The sequence below is a fragment of the Lepidothrix coronata genome, unplaced genomic scaffold (assembly GCF_001604755.1).
Source record: "Lepidothrix coronata isolate B3197 unplaced genomic scaffold, Lepidothrix_coronata-1.0 Scaffold19, whole genome shotgun sequence".
Lineage (NCBI taxonomy): Eukaryota > Metazoa > Chordata > Aves > Passeriformes > Pipridae > Lepidothrix > Lepidothrix coronata.
The window spans coordinates 13,448-31,021 of record NW_016690199.1 but is presented as its reverse complement, the minus strand read 5'-3'; positions in this window follow the sequence as shown (position 1 = coordinate 31,021).

Here is a 17,574-nt window from a genome sequence, read left to right as displayed (position 1 = left end):
AAATTTAGCTTAAATGATTACTGTAGTCTTCCTACTTTGATGTATCAGGAGTTCAAAAAATAAGCACTGCTTAAAGACAGATCCTGTAAATAGAAATTATGAAAAGTATTACATAACAACATTCTTGTTTAATTTTTACTTTAGGGTTGTGTGCAAGATTTACCATTATTAAAAAAAAACAAAATTAAAATAGAAATTAATAAGTAAACATCAGGAGCAACTGTAAAATGCTGAAAGATGCTACAAATATAATTTCAGTTAAGAAGTGTAGGGAACTTCAAATAAATTTAACCACAGCAAGGTAAGAATTAGGCTGTTAAGACACCTGAATAGGTTTATCTCTGCCTGAAGACATGCCATGAGGGGAAAAGTTAAAAAAGGCCTGAATTGTCCTGAAACATCACTTTACCTGATGTGACTAGTGTTGCTTAATCAAAGGCAAACATTTCTGGTGGGGTTTTTTGGTGTTTTTTTTTACTCTCTAGGTGCCTTTGTGGTGTTCTCCTAATTTTAGCATGCTGGATTTAATAAAAAGCACAGTTAAACTGGAAACACCCAGACACTGAGCACAGTGTTGTAATGTTGCAGCAGGCTGAGAGATATGGGAGAAGATCAAAGAGCACATGTGTCATGTGAGGAAATGCAAACAAAGCTACCACTGATAGAGGATGGTTATTACATCAGCTCATCTACTTTACTTCAAAATCCATATGTTTGGGGTTTTTTTAATGTGTGAAGATCAATTTACAACATAGGGGAAAAGGTCCTACAGAACTTAAAGCCAAAAAAGCCCACGTTTTAAATACTTGAAAGAAGTACCTGTACCAGGATCCTGGACAGTGTGAAGGAAAGATGGAACCCAGCCCTGTGAAGAGACCAGCTGAAGTCAAGGCTGTGGGGAATTGAGTTCTGTACAAATTGGTCACGCTGAGTAATGTCGCTTCCTCTGACCACTGCTTTCTCATCTGCCACATCTGAGTCAGCACAGCACTGCTTTGTTTAAATAAGGTTTATTTAAAGTGTTTCCTCTCTAGAGGTTTGGTGGTACCAGTCACCAGAAACACATGTTCCTTTGGAAACCGCTCCCACCACCACTGTGCTTATGTAAATAAATGCTGTCTGAAGATGGTTGTGGAGAAATACCTTTGGGAAACAAGCCCTTAATTAGCACTTTTTCGTTGGCAAATATGACCTACAGCTTTTAAACATCATTCTAGCAAGGAAAATTCACAGCTTATACCATGGTGTATAGATGGAATAATGTATGAAAAATGCCTGAGAAAAATCGCTTTTTTTGAGATTAATCTTACACAAAAAGCAACTATGCAGACTGATTCCAGAAAGAATCACCTCACTGGCTTACACAGCTGATTTTGAGGGAATCTCTTTGGGTAGTAAATATTAATAATCAAGATGGAAATGTAAAAGTCTAAGTTCCAGGTCTATTTACTTCCCTGTTGTGGAGAAGTATTTGGTGTGTTAAGAAGTTGGTGTAACATTCAGTCACACACTGTCTCATTGCAGCTGTTGACAGTCAGTAATAGCAAGATATTGCTGTTTATATCATAATTATTAGATATATTTAATGACAGTAACAGCTTCACCCTTGCATTTCTGCTTCCATATTTAATATTTTTAATTACTAAGCAAAACCAGACTTCATGCAAGAGAAAACAAACAAACAAATGAAGCAAAGTCTTGAGTTAGGGATAGAACAGGATTAAGTGTGGATTTGGAAGATACGAGCTTATTTCAGTTAAACAGCTGGTTCCATTTTATAGTACAGTCATCATTTTAATTTCAAAATTTTAAATTGTCGCCTGAATATTTTCTTAAACGCATTGCAAGTTTTATCAGAAGAAAGAGACTAAACACATCTTTGGCGGATCTGGAAACTGAGATAAAGAAAGTAGAGAAAGAAAAGTAATGTTTGAAGAGAAGTGCTTTGCCTGTAGCCCCTACCCACCAAAAAAACCCCCAAAATGGAAAGAAGCCGGAGTGTTTTGGGCTGGAAGGAGCCTCACCTGCCCGGATTTTCTGTGTGGCCCTGGTGCAGTTGGCTGGTTCGAGCAGCAGCAGCTCTGTGATGCACCAAATGGTTTAGAAGATTAGTTGCTGCTCCTTTGGCTTGCCCAAGAGCTCTTTCTGCATGGATGCTTCAAAGATTATTTGTTGTAATTCCTGTGTTCTTAGGCTTATCTGTAACACAAAGTGCACATGGATATTATCCCTGCACGGCCTCCCCAGCTGCCAGTCACCAAGTACTGCACTCGTTCTTCTTTTCTTCCTCATTTTCCTCTCCAGAACAATGTTACATCATTTCTTTTCAGTTCTTAGCACAGTTAAAACTTTAATTTACGGCCTGAAATTGATTAATAAATTAAGAAAAAACCCAAACAACAACAACAACAAAAACAAAAAAAAACCAAAAACCAAAAAACAAAAAACAAACAATAACAAAACAAAACAAAACAAAACAAAAAAAACCAAACCAACAAAAAGCCAAAGCTTTTGGAAGCACTGAAAGGCTAATTCTTTTGTCAGTGGTTCATACTGAATCTGAAGATCTATCCAAAGGTGAAGAACTGACAAAGATAGGTATTCCTCCAGGAAAACATTTGCCAGCTCTCGGGAGGTTGTGTAAAAGCTACGGATTTGCAAGATATCCAGGAAAGATAAAGATGTCCCTGTTAAAAATGCTCTATATGACCATGTAATATGCAACATGAAGGAGTATAATTATGTTAAGTGTCAGGAATATCATAGAATCCTAGAATGGTCTGGGTTTGAAGGGACCTTAAAGACCATCCAGTTCCAACTCCCTGCCATGGGCAGGGACACCTTCCACTAGCCCAGGTTGCTCCAAGCCCCATTCAGTGTGGCCTTGAACACTTCCAGGGATGGGGATGGGTAATGAAGGAGCATAGCATGAAGGACTGTAACTGTGTCAGGTATTCAGGAATCTGTAATCCCATTTGTTTATGTTCACTTTCGTTTGACTTATTCGGTAGAGGCTCTCTGAGTTCGTGGCCGAATATAAGATTAGAGCCCAGTAAATGCTCACTGTTTTCATTCAGCTTCCCATGTGTTCTTCTGAGAGGGTTATGTCTTGTAAAGTTTACTGTCAGTTCAGGAAATCCGGAGTCCTCTGGAGAGTTTGCAACTGGAAAACACTTCGTAAGACAAGAAAAAAAAATAAAATAAAGAGTTTATATCTTAGTCTTCATGATAGAAATGTCTTTTTGGTTTTGCAGTAATATAAAGAGTAATGATCAACTTTTTGTGAGTAAAGAACTGTAAATCATCTCAAATTTAGCAGTGACAACATTAAAAGAGATTTAATCAATAGCATGAAACAAGAAAATATTATTATGTACAGAGTGTTCTGGTGTCTACCTAAATCAGTACTGAATAAAGTGCCAGCCTACTTAATGCTGGGAAAATCTCTTTTGAAGTTTAGGATCAAAAGCACTTTTTAAGCTTAAGCAACACCATACGGTTTCAATCCTTGCTTTCGAACAAGCACTTTAAAAAGCACAACTAAAATGCAACTGACAAACTTGAAAAATCTTTTGTGTTGTTCCACTTGGATGATCTAATGAGAAAATGGCTCAGTTCTGTCGTAGCTAATGAGGTATAACATCTTCACTGAACCTGAATATAAACCAGATATTTCTCTGAAGATATAGTCTTGACATGCTTCTGTTTCCTTACTCATTTATTCTGCCATGTTTTTATTTAAGTGATGTCCAATGAATAAAAGCACAGGTCAGTTTTGAAATAGAACATTTACACGTGAATTGACTCAATCCAAAAGTGCTTTGAACTCTGTATACAGGCATTGTGGTTTCAAGTGGGAAAATGTGTTTCACCAGCTTATGAAGGCCCCGAGTTTGTGAACAGACATATTAATGTAGCCAGACAGAGATCTGTGATAACACGTTTTTGACAGATGAAGTTCTGAAACAGAACCTGAGTGGACATGAATTTTAACCTACCTGGTTTCAGCAGCGACCTACTGTCAATGTGAACACTGAGATTTGGCAAAGCAGTGAAGATAGTATCGAATGATAGCATTTATTCTGGTAGGACCTAGAAGCTAGTATAGAATCATAGAATCATAGAATCGATTGGGTTGGAAAAGACCTCCGAGATCATCGAGTCCAACCCTTGGTCCAATCCTACTTAAGGGCTTTATTTTGATAGTAAAATATTTATGCCAGGAAATTTATACAAGGATTCAATAAGGACATAAACCCATAGGTGTGAGAAGTATAAGATATTAGCAAAAGAGTTAGGTTCAGTGCTGCAAGTAGTGTTTGCAGCTCAGCAACAGTTTAGATGTGATTGGGCATGATGACAGCATCCCGGCTGTAAAAAATTTAAGGAGACAATTGGAGTAGAATATCTTTGTGATGCAGGTGTCTGCTGGTGGAGTTTCTTACCACAGAATCATAGAATCCAAGGATGGCTTTGGTTGGAAGGGACCTTAAAGACCATCTAGTTGCAACCCCCTGCCATGGGCAGGGACACCTTCCACCAGACCAGGTTGCTCCAAGCCGCATCCAACCTGGCCTTGAACACTTCCAGGGAAGGGGGAACCACAGCTTCTCTGGGCAACCTGTGAGGGTGCTTCAGCACCCTCACAGGGAAGATTTTCTTCCTAATATCCAACCTAAACCTACCCTCTTTCAGCTTAGATATAGATATAAATATCTATATTTATATCTGTAGATATAGATGTATCTTATATCGGCATCAGCTTTATCTATAAAGCAAAGAGGTGTGAGGAGAAGCTGAAGAGGTTGATGAGGATGTGAGAATAAAACTGATTATACAGGTTCTTCTCATCATCCTTAGTGCTTGTGTTTCAGATGTGTAAAAGAACTGTTTCTGTGCTTCGTAAATGTGAAACTGAGACATAAGGAGAGAACTGGCCTGCAGAACACAGAGTGGCAACAGGCTCTAGATGTCCTTGTTACTCTGTTTCCTCTCCTGTGGAAATCGATGGTTAAAACGAATACTGCCGGCTTTTGAGCTGGGAGGAAGGAATTCAGTTCATCAAACAAATCTCCAGAGAAGTTTCATGCTGTGATACAGAACTCACAGGTCTGCAGTGGGACAAAAAACTCTTTCATTCAGTGAGGTCTTAGTGATAAACGGGGCTACAGAGACAATGACCCTTCTGTTCACAGGAGACACGTGCTGGGCTGGCCTCCTCTCTGACTCCTTGCTGTTGTTGTTATTCTTGTGTTTAGGAAACCTAACAGTGAATCCTACTAACAATCTCTGTTCCAGTGAATTTGTACTGTAAAATGAGATGAGAGACACCCAATGAACGCAGACAGACTGACAGATGGGTGAGCACAAGAAAATGAGCAATGGAATTGGTCAGTGTGACAGACAGTGATCACAGCAGATGCCCAACTGTTGGGAAGCTTTCTTTTGGTTTCACTGTCAGTGAGGATTTCAGGGCAAGGTCTGGAGCAGAACAACAAGGTAGCTTGTCCAGGGGGGCCCCTTCTCAACAGGAGTGGCAAAGGTAGAAATATGGCAAAAAGGATGTTGATGACCAGTAGCTCAAGGTACACAATTGCATCTCAAGACATAGGTAAGACACGACCTCTCAGCAAGAAGGATGGGGATAGGCAGGACTGAATCACAAGTACTTTGATGAGGAAGGACAGTGAGAGCTAACACAAACCAGCAATAAAAGCAATAAATGAAGACTGTTACCTGTTGAAAGTATTTCCAGTGGATACAGATGGGATGAGATAGTATCTTTAGATAGACAAGACAATATGTTTTTGCATTATCAAATTACAGTTGAAAATAATTATGTAGGTGACTATCGTAAAGAAGATAAATTGGAGACCCATTTAATGATAGTTGGACAGAGAAGTTTTAACAGCATTGCACCTTGAAATTACAGTTTCAAACATTGACACAGCACTGCTGGAAACCTGTATTATGTAGTAACATTAAGAGGTAAGAGAATTAGGTTCCTCTGAAACTTGTATAAAAAAAATCTGACAAAAATACCCTGTGAAAATATGGGTACTTCTGCTCCTTCTGTTCCATGTGACGTATTGTTATGGTTTAACCTCACCTGGCAACTAAGTGCCACCTTCCATGTGTTGCTTTGGACCACTTCAGTGATAGTGCAAGACACTGTGAGACAGTGTGTTCGATTTTATCTGTCTATCTATCTATCTATCTATCTATCTATCTATCTATCTATCTATCTATGTATCTATCATCTCTATTTAAAGCAAAAAATCTTCCTAAATAAAATGTGGGCATCTTGAGAAACAAAACCTAGGTCAGTCATTATCATAGGTATTTCTTATATATTTAATTATGAAGAGTACATAGGTATGACTGCAATGTCACCAATCACTGGAGCAGGTTTCACAGGAATTAAACCTGTATATGATAAAAGAAATGTGTTGAAAAATGAAACAAATCTATTACTTGGAGGTGGAAATGCTACATATATACCATTCCACTCTGTTGAAACTGGGTTGAATTTTTGGAATCCAGACAATGAAAACCAAGCAAATAAATAAACCCACTCCTCTGCTCACAGAAGTCAGAGGACATGAAGAGAAAACGTCTTTAAACTGCTGTTTAATTTAGTAAAATACTTATCATGGACTCATGGAGTAGTTTGGGTTGGAAGGGACCGATAAGGTGACCTTTGTGTGTGTTCTCACAACACTTGAATGACAATAGGGCAGAATAAATCCACATGCATTCTTCCCTTAATCTGCTTGTCAAAACTTCCTTTCTGTTATGCCTGACCTGTAATTAGGTAGCATGGGTGGATAGATTAATAATAAAGAGAAGGAAAAACAAGAGCCCTCATTTTAACTTTGCTTCTTCCTTAAGTCCCAGCTAATGAAACAATGGCCTTGGCAACCTCAGTTTCCACAAAACCCTTAAATATTGGTGACTGCTGAGCAGGTAGTGGACAAGAATTGATTACATTCATACATTGCAAACAAAACAATATCCCAACTGTATGTTAATGTGCAATATTAATTTGTGTTAAGATGTGTAAATATGTGCTATGCATACTTTATGCTTTAAGCAGGCTTACTTCACAAAGCTGCAAAAATTAAGAACTAATTCAATTTCTGGAGACAGTGTCAAGAGGATGTGGAGTGTGCTTAAGAACAGTTTTGTTCCTAGAATATCTCACAACTGAGGAAGAAGTCAACAGTCGTTAAGAAGACAGTACCCACTTAGTAGGAAATTGAAAAATAAAGAAGTGAGCAAAAAGAATGGACAATAAGAAGTAAAAGCTTCCAAAAACTGATGAAAAGAGCCAATGCAGAAAAGGGGACAGTGAGAAACAGTTAGAAAGTATATCAATGACAGAAGCAATCTTGACGATGTTACTGCATCATTACTCACTGAAGATGGTAGAAGTACCAATAAACCTGAAATGAAGCATAATTGTTTGCTAAATACTTTTGTGCTGCATTTTGGGGGTAAAAAAACCAGTCTTATTCATATCACACAGTAATAATAAAATAATTTTCATTTCAGTGTTGACTTTAGGTTGTTAAGTAGCAGCTACTGAGCAAGAATCTGACATGTTCTAATCAGTGAGTCTGAGTAGGTCACATTCAAAATAGCAGTGTGAGAAACATCATGGAATATTTATGTTGACTTACACTAATATTTGGGATCATCAGCCAAGTTTCAGGGGCATTCAGGAAAGGTAGAATTTCTCATTATTTAAAAAAGAAAAGGAGACGAAGCTGGAAGGCATTGGAGTAAAAAAAAAAAAATCCCTCCCATGATCAAGAGGGGCATTCCTACTCAAGTAATTTCTGAGCCCCCAGTCTGTGCAAAGAACGTTCATGTCCCATGAGGAAGCAGATAAGCAAAATGAGCACAGAAATTTATGACATTATGATGAATTCACAGACATCCCTTTTCTATGTGTTCTTCTGCCAGTGTCCCTTTCCCCCAGAAAATCTGAAAACAAATTCATGTTTTTCCCGCGCTCCAGGTGCTGAACATGTGCAAAGAATGAAGGCAAGAAGAGGTGACTGAAGTCTTGAGAAGGATGCACACGATAACAAGGTTCTGAGGGATTCTCTCATGCTCTGTCTCTGTTGTTTCTACAAAACTTGACCAATGTATAGAGGGAATTCAACGTATAGAGGGAATTCTTGCATGGTGACTTTGCAAGACTTGTCTGAGAAGATAAAACTGAATTTGACAATGGATGTTGCCTTATATATGCAGAAATGAGTAAATGAGTCCTGACAGGTCCCAGAAGTTTCAGTCCTGAAAAAGTGCACAGATGAGAAATGCAGACTGAAAGGTGATTTGAAAATGCTTTTTAGGACACAGGCTGTTCTAATGTTGATGGCAAAAAGAAGAAGAAAGGAGTACAACTGTCTTCTTCAGAGGATGATGAAAAGAATATCACTTATGAAATGAGCAAAGGAAAGGAGGTTTAATGGCAGGATGAATGATTGCTCAGACTACACACAGCGCTGCAGAAGAACTCTGGATGAATATAGAAAAGCCTTCTTTATGCTCGTAAAAGGTGCAGTAATCTGAACCGACTGAACTCAATGATTCTAACAAGGGGTTGTGACTGCCATCAGAACATTATACAGTGTAAGACAGCTGAATTTTCACAGGTCAGGCTCAAGGGACTGAAATACTATCTCAATATGTTTCTCACTGTCTGAATATATTCCTAAAATTTTGTTGTGTAATGTTGTACAAATTTAAGAATGAAAACCGAATATCAATGATCAATCTGATCAGAGATACATGTACACACTCTCCCAGATCAAACCAGCAGAGAGGGGCAGGTGGTTCCCTTGCTCAGAATTAAATTCTTTGTAGGAAGGTGAAAACATTTCTGTGTAACCTGACCACCAATAAGGTCCAAAGAGCAGATGGCAGCAGCCTGGCATAGTTGCTTTGATGAAGAAGTGGCCTAACAAGTTGCTCACAAAGAACTCAGCTAAGAAAAGCCAACAAGATGATGCAGAACGTACCACATGTGTGCAAAACAAACAAACAAACAAAGAAACAAACAGGAACACCAATGTACTGGGTTTCTTCAACTGGGAGGAGGTAAAAAAGGGAGATCCAAAGCTGCTGACACCGAAGGCACCTCCTTCCTACTCAGTGGAGTACAGGAGAAATAAAAGTATGTTTTAAAAGCTTCTTTAGGCACACCCTTGCTGTCTGTAGCCACAAGGCCACCTCTCAGTACAGCTGCTGCCTCTTTGTTCCCTGGTTTGGGAGCTTTTGTCCAGGCAGTATTGATTCAATCTGACTGTAGCTCAGCCATAATACATGTAAAGAGGAAACGCGATTAATCAAACAGAGTGTTCCTCTGCTAACACATTAGCAAAACTGCCAATTGCATTTTTCTGATTCGGGAGTTTGATCTTTAGACAGATGATTGGGCAGTTTAAAAAAAGTTTGGTGCAATTCACTGATTTTGGATCAGATTACTGTAACACTACCGTAAAATGGAAACCGTGGCTGCAATCAGCTTGGTGCTGATTGATTGCTCTTGTTACAAAAACCCACAAACAACAGGGTATTAAGGGAGATTAAAGACCATTTTCCATCAAAGAAAATTAGTTTATCATTAGTATTATTACAAAAAAAAATAGAAGACTGTGTCACAAACCCCCCTTGGCATTAGGAAGAAGATTAAATCACTGAAAGACAGGAGATTGTTGTTCTGTAAATTCATGCTGCAGACATCTCTAAACTGGTCTGCTAATATCAGATCCAGAGCTCTGAATTAAGCAAAAAAAGACAAATATGAGCAGAAACAAATAAATGTCAATACCAAACATATATTTTGCTGTCCTTGCTGTGAAATGTGTTTCTTAGAAAGGCTCTGACTTGCTTCCCGCAAGGGCTGTCAGGGATCCTGTCTATAATCTGTATGACTATGACTCTCCATTTTCCATAATACTGTGGTGTGTTAGCAATCATTGTAGAGCTGAGAAAAGATCAGAGTCCCAATAAAAACATTAAAATTGTATTGTAGGGACCCAAATCCAGTATTGTATCTAGGTTGTCTCTACAGAATTCACTTAATCAGTACCATTAGGTTGGCTTTGGTGATAACTGAAGAGCATTTTCTGGCTGTATTATTTTATTTTCCCGAAGTGTTTATTGTACCCTTTATGAATCTCTTCTCTCTGATGTCACAAAACATTTATGACATATGCTAAAGCATTAATTTTCCTGGCAATTTTTCTAAACATGAATTCCCTAATGCACACAGAATGAAATGCTACAGTTATCAGCAGAAACGTGTTTTCCTCTAGCTATTCTGTATTCCAATAACAAATTGAACTGACAGAGGAGCTTTTAACCTTTCATACTGGGCAGATTAACATGATTTCAGCTGATGGATCAGAACAGGTTAGGATGACCTTGGATCTTCCTCCACTGAGTCTTGTGGCCTTTTGCTAGGTCCCTTTCCTAAGGAAACAAGGCTAATGGGATTGTGCTGTCTCTATATCCCTCTGCTAGCCTTACCACTGATTTTTAAACCTATTGATGAGTTTTGGCCCAGTTTTTCAGACCAGCACTCCCTGACTCCACACAAATTCTATGAAAGTGAGCAGCTGAATTAGAGTTTTAAACCGATGATCCCAGTGAAGGAACAGCTGCAATATTGGCTCAGCTACAACGCCCGGCACTTGTGGATCCAGAAGAGACCTGTCCTGATTGATCCGAGAAACTCTGAGAGTTCACACCTAATTAAGCACTGCATAACCCAAAGACAAGGCTCTTCCCTAAGACAAACCAATTTCCCGCAGTCCTGCTGCTCATCACTGACTACTTAATTACTTCATAATTTTAGGTGGTCTTTTAAGGTGAGAGATAATGCTCAAAGGGTTGTACTCAAAGTTTGGTGGCTTGAAATCAGACCTACTGGCTCTCTTCTTGCAATCTGTTTTTCATATGGGTATTTAGTAGAACTCTGTGAAATTTTAATCCTGCCTGATCACAAGAAATGGATTAGTGTAGAGAGTTTAATATGCACAAAGCTCATTTGGCTTTAGACATGCAATATGCCTAAGCCTCTAAATTTTAGGGCAGGGTATATTTGAAGGGTCGGTATTAGAAAACTGTGGTACTGAATTTATGTTTATAAATTTACTGGAAGAATTAATGTTTCAACGTGTTTCAACATTATACTTTTGTGACATCTGGAAAAATGTCACGTTCTGAATTGGCGGAGTAAATAAAGTAAGTATAGCTACTGAATTTTCTAATGAAAAATTCACAGGACCAATCTCTACTGATCATAGAGAGAATGCAAAGTAGCTGGCTGCAATTTCCTGGGTCACTCTGGTTCTGTCACCACCCTTGCCACCAATGTCCTTGGTCTTTAAAAAATTGCTCAACATTCTTGAAGCTTCACTGCCACTCTCCTTTGAAACACTTCCAGAACATTTAGAATTCCTGGAATCCTTAAATGAAGCAAGTAGATTTAGGACTTGGTCTTGCCTTTGAAAGAACAAGCAGGTCTATTTCATAAGCAAGTGCATTGCACAGCCTTGGTGTCTTAAAAAGGAAATTTTTTTTGTGCTGAAAGCAGGCATGAGCAAAATGAGGGACACAAAAACTTGATCAAAAAAAATGGGAAGGCTATTTAGGAGATGTTTAAAGACACAGAAAGTTAAGCACTAAATGCTTTGTTGATACACACTTTTTCATTTACACTAAAAAAAATTTTCACCCCTTTAAGTTTACAGATTAAAGCAAGTATTTGTGAGTGCTACTCCATGGCCCTTTTATTCCACTACAGAAGAAGCAAATGAAAAATAGGAAAAATGATAACGCTGAGAATTAAGCAGTTGTTAGAAATACAGATTTCTGAAAATGAAAGCTAAAAATGTCAACGGAAATTTGATGGCTAATACAGATCGCAGTCAGGACCTAAGGAAATTCAAGCAATGCAATAGGCTTGATCCTGTCTAAGGATTTTAAAATGGTCAGTCAAAACACAGAAGGGAAAGATAGATCCAATGCATGTTTTTCTCTGCCTTTGGGAAGAACCATGATGAGATGCTTAAAATTTACATGGATAAGAAAATACTTTGTATTTCATTAATAAATAAAAAGAATCTAAGACTGGAACTACTCATGATAGCATTTTTAAAGCGGGCATTTTTCAATTCAGGATATTAATGAACCAACTGAAGAACTTCCAGTTCATTTTGTACAAGTGGTAGTAAGCTTGGGAGGTTGTAGAAGATTATGAACAAACTGAAGTTATAATTGTATTGAGGATAAATGTCTTTGAAAGAGAATACGTTTAGATTAGATATTAGGAGGAAATTCTGCCCTGGCACAGGTTGCCCAGAGAAGCTGTGGCTGCCCCATCCCTAGAAGTGTTCAAGGCCAGGCTGGATGGGGCTTTGAGCAGCCTGGTCTAGTGGAAGGTGTTCCTGCCCATGGCAGGGGTGTGGAATGAGATGATCTTTAGTGTTCCTTCCAACCCAAACCTTTCCATGATTCTATGATTTTCCTCCCCATTTCCTCCCACATAGTTATTTTCTTGCGTTCTGAATTCAGCAAGAACTTGAACTAGACTGTTTTCAGGATCATGCTAGAATATAATTTTTGGCACCAGCAAAGATCTTTTTAAGATCAGTGTTTATTATATAATTTCTGAGCTACTGCCAGAGGCAAGGACAAAACTTCCATCTTCACAAAAAACAGAAAACAAAATGTTCTTTATAAAAAACGGCTGCAAAATTATTCCTGAAGCTTTCCTTTTCCATAGCACTTGGGATAAGTTACAAAAAACAATAACAACCCTCATTCATCTTTGATCCTGTAATATATTGTGATGTTTCTGCAACTTCATTAGAAATCAGGACTCCATTTGAGTCAGTGAGAGCCTTTAACTGGCTGGTGACACTCAGCTGAAAGGAGGTTGGCTTGAAGAATGATTTTTTTTTTTTTAATTGCCAACATAATTTACATACAATAAAGAGACTTGCATTTCCTTTCTGTTTGGTGTGCTGTCACCTTGTGGATGTCAAGAACTAGAGCTTTGCTATGATCTTTGACAGAGCCACTGTGTCATCCCCGCCTGAGCCGTTTGCCTGAAACACGTGAGACAAGGAACCTTTGGGCCCGTTTTGATTGTCTGGATTTTATGTGACATTGATGGTAATAAACTGCCCTGGAGTCACGTGGGCTAACTCAGAACTTTATTAATCTTACAAAGCTCACTGATGTATAAATATTTGTTTTTAAAATCCAGGAGTTTCATTTTTGACCTAGAAATATTAACAAAGAAACTCCCAAATCAAACACCACTCACAGAAACAAACAAACAGCAAAACAAACCAAAGAAAGCATCATAGAACACTTGAGAAATGTTTAAAGGATTTAGAGGTGAGACCGAAACTTCAAGAAATCACCACAAGCCTACCCCATACACACAGAATATGTTGGACTGCCCACTAGTTTAGTGTATAATACATGAAATATACACTCCTCACATAATGACTAAAAATGTCTCTGTTTGTGAATGGAATTTTAACAACCAAACAAGCCAAATGCAATCATATAATCATTGAGTGGTTTGGGTTGGAAGGGACCTTGAGGATCATTTAGTTCCAACCCCCCAATCACTTCTGAGGTTAGTGATGTGTAATACTCAGGATCTGTTGCCATACAAAGAACACAGTAAAATTAAAAGTTTAATCTGATAAACAACTAAGCAATAACAGCAAAGAACCAGAGACTGGAACTGGTGGCTCTTTTTATTTCTTTTATATATTCGATATATATACTGTCTCTCTCTTCTCTCTCAATCTCTCCCAATCTCTCTCTCTCTCTTCTATATATATTCTCTTATTATTTCTTTTTATATCTATATCTAGGTTCTATATCTAGGTATCTATATCTAATGCAGAGGTTCATTGAAGTTTAATTGACAAGCCACATAGACAAGACAGCATCTTTTTAGATGCTTCCTGGGTGCCCCAAATGGAGTTCTGTTTCCTGTGCTAGCTTATTACTTAAATTCTTTGAGAGTTATTCTATTCCTATAGTATTCTGATGGCCTGGCTTTGACTTGTACAAAATATTAAATTTAGTGTTAAATGATCATTAAACCCCCCCGACTTTTTAAAGAGTCTCTCGATGCCTCAAATTTTTAATGTTTAAATCTGCTGATGCTGACTGAGCCATTTATATAATGTTAAAATGTACCAATTCAACAGGGATAGAGCACAGAGAGAAGCATTTATTCCAGAAGCTGTTTGGGCAACGGGAATGAATGAGAGTCAGTAAAAGGGCTGAGTATTGGCTGTGTCATGGAAGCTCCAGGCAGCACAGCTGTGCTGCTGAAGGCAGATCCAGGCAGGAACAGGGACTAACGGTGTGTGGGCACCTCCCAGGGCTGGGAATGCCTCTGCTCCCACCCCTTCTTCAGGGCAGCCGAGACAGCAAAATTAAATTCAGGGCTTGGTTTTGATATCCGGCACAGACCACCATGTATTTAATTCCTAAGGGAAGCAAAAAGAAAGGAATTATGCCTCAGAGGTGCCTGAGGCCAAAAATGCCGCCGGATTTATTCATTTGGTTGGACTGGGATCATAAAAAGAAGTGAAGGCCCTGTGAGAACAAAGATGCCATAACGTGACCATAGGGCCTCTTACACTGCAAGGGGCCTTAGAAATATTAGGATGGAGGACCAGATTTTAGGCCTTTATAACTGTTAGAATGCTTTCCCAGGAATTTCAAGGGCTGACACATACCTTATGCCATGGGTTGTGTGTGATGTCAGGACTGAGTGTGTTGGGAGTGTGTTTTTGTAAAGTATTTATGTCTTCCCTGGACTTCTTCAGCGGTTTCCCTCTCAGGTTGAAGAACTACACTTTATTTAAGCCTTTTATGCCCTCAAAAGTGATCACATGGTTATGATTCACATCAAAATATCTGGTTAAAGTAATCAGACACATTTAATCTTTAAATAGACCTAATTGGATCCAGAGCCTGGCACTCTCCTTGTTCAGTACTGGGCCTGTTGAGGGAGGCCTAGTGTGCTCCAGAATTGTTTCTCTATTTGTTCATATGAAACAACCATCATACAGGTAAAATGGGTGATAAAGTGATACCACTGTAGCATTGTGATTCAAATTGGAGATAATATCAACAGGCACCAGAACTGTGGGCTGCTAATGATATCACTGTATTTATGATCCGAGTTTAGTCCCCTATTCTGTTCCTCTCTGCATCCCAGCACAATCCTGTCTTGTGAGCACAAAGGAAGAATATTTATGCTATTAAATCTTCCTTATAAAAAAAGGATTAGACCTTAATTTCTCACCAGGACATAAATATTATTAAATGAAGTAAATTCAAGAAAGCTGATGATAGGCTTTAGAAGTGTTTTTAAATCTAGAGCTGTCCTGTTGCGTGCTCAGGCTGTTCTCATTCAAACTCAAAACCTAGGCCAAACGTAGATCAGAAACAACAATTTTGCCAGACCTGTAGCCAAATTCTATAATACTCCATGGCTGCCCTTAAAATGAGAAAGCTTCAATTGATGGTGTGCCAATACAAATACAATCCTACTGCTAAACCATAAAAATACCATAAAATATGAATAAAAACTAACATGAAACAATGAAAAGACAATATAGGCTATGATGGCTCTTTTTCAGTTATTTAAAACTATTCCTTCTCTAACTTCTCCCTGAAATAAAAGCGATGGGGAGTCAGAGAGGAGGGAACAGATGCTGCTGGCACTAAGAAACTGGCAATTCTTCCATTATGAAAGAGCAACAAAGGAAGAGTGGAGCTGAGCAAAGACAGGGAACAGATCCTTAGGAAAAGGAAAAGAGAGGGAGAATTGTTAGTATCTCAGTGTAAACAGAGATCACTGAAAAGATGGAACTTTGGTAAAATAGGAAGAGAAATGTTATCCTCCTCTTTCTCCTCTTTCTTAACATTGCCTCTAAAATTGCTGATTTTTTTTCCCCTAGGCTTCATCTCAATAATTATAATTCACATTGCATAATAACTGATAGGAAGAGGAACACCACATCTAGTGGCGTTAAATAAATGTAAGTGGCACCAGATTCAAGCCCAAGTGGAAAATTTAATTTTTAACTTCTGTGTTTGGTTTAGGTCATGAGCCAATCTGAATAACAAAGTAACAATTACATAATGCATTCATTTTACTGAAAATTTGACATAACTATCCCACTTGTACCTGAATAAATATTGGCCTTAAACACTGCAAATATTGTGGGCTTTTTTCATTGAAGCAGTCTGAGGCCTGACCTTTACTGTCAGTTCCATGTTCAAAACATCATCACGTTACAAATCACGAGACAGAATAAATCTTTCCGTGTTTCTCTTCCCCTCTTTCACTATTATATTGCACATAGAAAACAGACACTGTTTTTTGAGCTATATAAAATAAAAGGAATTTGAAATTTGTAAACTTTCTAATTTTTAAATAAATAATGAATTTAATACTGAGGGTAAAATGAGCGATGTTTGATTAGGAAATGAATAGCAATCAAGTCAGAAAAACATCTTTCTATAACATCAATCTGCTAGAAACTGGGTTTAATTGCCTCATAATCAAAGTGTAGCAAGTAGCAGAGTAACCCACTCAAATCCAGCAATGTATTCTGTCAGGACCAGTTTTTTGTCAAACACAAACCTGTCACAATGCCAGGGGCTGCAGTCACAGTTCCTCCATTCCAAGGAAGCCCACATTTCTAGTGGACAAAACAGGGTAAATATATTGCTTTTTTTAAGCTAAATTTGACAGTAATTTCAGAATGTTGAGTCAAAGGTATCTTCTTCCATGAAGATCTATCAGTTTAATCCTGTTCTACCACTAGAGTTCTTTGACATACAGATTCACACAGGCTAATGAAGGAGTTTACCTTGACTCTCTAATACCCTGTGCAGAATAAACAACTGTCAGATTCCAGCATGAAGATCTCAGCCTGTCAAAGCCTATCTTAGGTCCTGAAAGCATGGACAGCTCTCCAGCAGTGCTTCCCTTCCTGCACTGTCCAAAACTACTCTGTATTATGGTGTGATCACCTTCCAAATTACCTTTTATTCCCTTCCTTCTAAGAAACCAGAAACAATCCCAGTTCCTTTATAAAGAGACAGATGTTGTTCCCTGTTAGCATTTCAAAGTTTAGATGGTATATCAGAGTGAACAGGTAAAATTATTACTCAAATCCCACTCTGTTCTCTTGCAAAAAATGGGGTAAAGCAGAATCTATTGCTCAGAGGATATACATGATACGGTGATTTAATCTGGTTGGTTACAACTCTATTTCTTGATTTTATTTGCTTAAAGAAAGAGTCTGTGGGGTTTAGGGGTGAAGATTTCCCCTGTGGTATGTGTATATTGCCCTTTGCAACACTCAGTCCCGCTGTGTGAAGAGTAGGTGTGAACCTGCATGAAGTGAGCTGTTTTTAGTGTGGACTCCTGGCTAAATAGCAGCGTGGCACTGCTCCTGTTCTCCCTGTCAACAAAACAAGCACGAATCTTTAAGAGGA